Source organism: Lucilia cuprina, chromosome X (assembly GCF_022045245.1).
Source record: "Lucilia cuprina isolate Lc7/37 chromosome X, ASM2204524v1, whole genome shotgun sequence".
NCBI classification, from domain to species: Eukaryota; Metazoa; Arthropoda; class Insecta; order Diptera; family Calliphoridae; genus Lucilia; species Lucilia cuprina.
Genome location: NC_060949.1, coordinates 8,607,980 through 8,612,493, shown reverse-complemented (window position 1 = coordinate 8,612,493; position 4,514 = coordinate 8,607,980). Strand labels below are relative to the sequence as shown.

The following is a 4,514-nucleotide window of genomic DNA, read 5'->3' as shown; positions in this document are numbered from 1 at the left end:
GTTTTTTTGGATGGATCTGGTCCCCTCGGTATCAAAAATTTTTAGGTTTTGTTTCATTTATCGTATTTTATGTAAAGTCAGCTTTTCAAAAAGTATAAATTCTATATACATCTTCTTAGAAACTTTTTAGATAACTTAAAAAGAAAAAGATACTTTTTTCCCCAAAAAATGGCAAAAAATCGCCTTTTTTTAATTTTTTAAATTAAAATGCCTATAACTTTGGACTCAGTCATGATTTTTACATAATTCTTTCACTGCTTGATATATAGACTTGTTAAGCGAATAAAAAAAAATGGCTAAAATCGGGAACATTTGGACCCGCTATTATCAAAAAACTAAAGTAAGAACGGTAAAAATTTTAAAATTTTAATTTTCAAATGCGAATATCTCCTAAACTATAAGAGATAATTTACTGCTACGACGACATTTTTTATAGTGCTCGATGAGAAGATTCTATATACGAAATTTTTTTTAAATCGGAACTCAAATGAAGAAATAAGATCGTTTTAAAAATTTAACATAGCCGAGGTGTCCTAATTTGAGGACCCCCCGCCGGGCCCCTGGTTGGCCTATAAGGTCCAAATTCAAAACCTAAACTCGACAACATCTCCTCTTTGTGCATACCAAACAACATCTCCTCTTTGTGCATACCAAATTTTAAATTTATACTAATCGATAAATTAAACATTTTAATGGTTTTACTAAAGAAATTCCATACTCTGTATATAGTCCAAAATGTGTATTATATCTGGATTCAGTTATACTCCATAAAGTGGCTTAAAAAGAAATTCGGTTATAGTCCTAAATCGCTTATAGTCCAAAAAAATGGTTCAACTGTAGTTGTGAACTATAAGCGATAACTACTGTAAAGACAAAATTTCAAAATTATGTATCTATAACATTATTGGGTAATGAAAATTGTGAATCTAAGTGATTTTCTGGAGGGGACCTAGTATGAGAGCTATGACCAAATATGGACCGATCGTAAAACAATTTTGTATTGTAATTTATTGTGATTTTTTCACTTTTTGGTAATGAGTAATGTGCCTTTAAGTGTTTTTCTGAAAGTAACCTTGTATGCTATTAAAAATGGCACAGTTTTATTTCTCTGTATATGAGTAATACTTTTGTCAAACATTATATGGATATCTTAATTTATTAATGAATTATACGCGTTGATTTGATTTTCGGAAGGGGACCTTGTATGGGAGCTATGACCAATTATAGACCGATCGGAAAAAAAATGTTAGTAATATTTCTGTAATATAAGCAATAGATATCTTGTACAATTTTATAAGGATATCTTAATTTAGTAATGAGTTATGCGCGTTTAAGTGATTTTCGGTAGAGGACCTTATATGGGAGCTATGACCAATTATGAACTGATCGGAAAAAAATTTCATAGTAATATTTTTGTATTTAGGAGCAATATTTGTATCACATTGTATATGGATACCTTAATTTAGTAATGAATTATGTGCGCTTAAGTGATTATCGGAAGGGACCTTGTATGGGAGCTATGTCGAATTATGAACCGATAGCGAGAAAAACATTTATGTGTACAAAAATAGTATTTATGACAAATATTTTATGGATATCACTATTTGGTAATGAGTTATGTGCCTTTAAGTGTTTTTTGAAAGGGACCTTATATGGAAGCTATGATCAATTATGAACCGATAGGAAAAAAATTTCACAGTATTATTTCTCTGTATATGAGCAATATCTTAAAAATGTCTCAGTAATATGTCTGCGCATATAAGCAATACTTGTACCAAATTTTATATGGATATCTTATACGCGTTTAAGTATTTTTCGGGAGGGGACTTTGTATGGGAAAACATCGTTCACAGTAATATTTCTGTTCATAAGGACAATACATGTAATAAATTGTATATGGAAATGTTAATTTAGTAATGAGTTATGTATTTTTGAGTGATTTTCGGGACATTGTATGGGAGCTATGACAAATTATGGACCGATCAAAAAAACTTTCATGGTAATATTTCTGTATATAAAAGCAATACTTGTACCAAATTTTATATGGATATCTTAATTTAATAATGAGTTATGCGCGTTTGAGCAAGGTTGGCAACCGTTTCGAAACGGTGATAAGGTAACGGTACTGGTATTTTGACTTATTTCGGTATTGGTATTTTAGAGTTATCGGTATTTGGTTTATTTTAGAGTTATCGGTATATTGGTTTATCGGTATTTAGACTTATTTCGGTATTGGTATTTTAGCGATATCAGTGTAAACTGTAAACTGAAGCAACAACAATGTCTGAGGTTTGAAGCCGTTCTTCGCGTTTTAGAGTTTCGAGCTCATCAGTTGGAGAGATTAGTTCGTCTAAGTTGTTGAAATTGTTCCGGCGGACATAGTGCCTATACTCTGTTTGCAGGTAATAATAAATTCTATCTAAGTGGCTGTGGATGTTGTCGAAACATCGTTAGCATCGTAAATATATAGTTTTTCGCACGTTCTCGACCTTTTTCTTTGCGATAGTAGAAACTTTGTTCGAGGTGCGAAAGGTATCTATTATCCGCTTAGTATACTCAGCAAGAAATTCCATAAGATCGGTTTCTCCTGCATAATTGAAGTTCTACTTTTGGATAGACAACATGATCTCCATAAAAAACAAGACTGTTTTGATGGGACAGGTAATCTTATGCTTTTTTTGTATACTACAGATTTTTTGGTAGTTTGAATTTTCTCCTCTAGTATACTAAGCATGGAGGGTAGTAGACGATCGAATGGTATGTGATTACTCTCGGCTTATTCCTCAAACCTCCTAAGAAATTCCATAAGATCGGCTTCTCCTGAATAATTCAAGTTCTACTTTTGGATAGACAACATGGTCTCCGTATCTCACAAGTCACACCTCGACTGTTTTGATGGGACAGGTAATGATATGCTTTCTTCGTATACTACAGATTTTTTAGCAGTTTGAAAAACGAATAGAAGAGATGTATTACTGGCCAGGTTTATTTAGGAATTTCGCGCAAGATGTATAATCCTGCAGTGTGTACGCACGATACAGACCCGAACGAAGGAAATTAACCGGATTTATTAATACCATGCAATGTAGCACTTCCTGGCCCCTACCACGCTCTACAAACGGTCATACCGCACTTCTAATTCTAATAGATTTATTTAGAATGTGGGTTAAGTTGTTTAACACTCGACAGCCCTACGGGAACGCATTATTTTTCGGTTTCCGTGCACGAAGATATTTCTAACCGACAACGGTGTACAATTTACGAGTCGAGCTGAACAAGATCTATTTAACAATTCAGGTATTCAACATTGCACTGCTGCTCCTTACGCTCCACACGAAAATCCTACCGAGAGAAACAATCGAACAGTTAAAACGATGATCGCAGAGCAAACCGGATCATCGTCACTAGGGCTCCCGAAATACCATTAATACAGCCCCCATTTTCCCCAAATTGTTAATACATTAACATATATGTCCCATCAAAGAACAACTAGATAAAAAAGTAGAAACATTTTGGAAAGAGGTAGCACGACGAAAGAGGGTAGTTCTTGAGCGGCGTCCTTCCTGTAAGTCGATATATAAGGCGATAGATTTCCAGAGGATCGATGCTTTTATGGTTAAGAGGGGGGTCAGATTCCTTGAGAGGGCTCGTTTTCTGGATAACAGCCTCGTTGAGGGTTGTTTTACTTCACCACGTGATATTGAGACTATATAGACGTCTCTATATGCTACCGACAGACCTTCTTTTTCTAAATGAGTCAAATCTGCTTTACGAGGGTACAAAACTCTTATTCTACCATAGGAGGATAAATTCCTACGATATGGATAACGTGGTCTATAATACTGCGCAATAGGATATAAGCCTAATTCTTTTGTATATAATTTCCCTCTCTACTCCTTCTTTGTATATATGTTTCTTTTGTAAATATTTTTCATACTTTATTTAGTTTTTAAGTCTAGCTTTAAGTTCGGAGAGCTTCCCCTTTTACCTTTTTTGGGGAATTAACTTAATTAATAGATTTATTGTTATACAGTATATATCTGCTGTAAATATGTATAGTGCCTTAGTTTTAAAGTCCTGGGATAATACTGCTTAGTATGTAAGGAAAAAATATTTGTAAGAATTTAATTTTAAGAGAAATGTTAAATGAAATAGTCATACAATTCCCATTTAGTTTATTTCAAAATAACCTTATTACGTATGTCGTAGTCACTTCGATTTTGTGTCGATTTTTCAAAATGGTATTACATATGTCGTTTTTCGAGAGAAATGCAACTCTGTGAAAGATCTTTTACAAAATATGGTATTATGTATGTCGAAATTTCTACAAAAATTCGATAGAAATTGTCGTAGTATATTTTGTTGGCGACAAAAAAATAATAAAAACTAAAATAATAACAATGAGTAATATAACAAGTAAGAGTGCTATATTCGGCTGTGCCGAATCTTATATACCCTTCACCATAGTGTATTTTAAACATAATTGATCTTACAGTCTAGTTAATAAAAACATT

General features: G+C 33.1%; 1 pseudogene; it reads right to left on the bottom strand.

Moving 5' to 3' along the window:
* Positions 1-2,776: 2,776 nt before the first annotated feature.
* LOC111683118 overlaps positions 2,777-4,514 on the bottom strand; it is a 2,804-nt pseudogene continuing 1,066 nt past the window's right edge.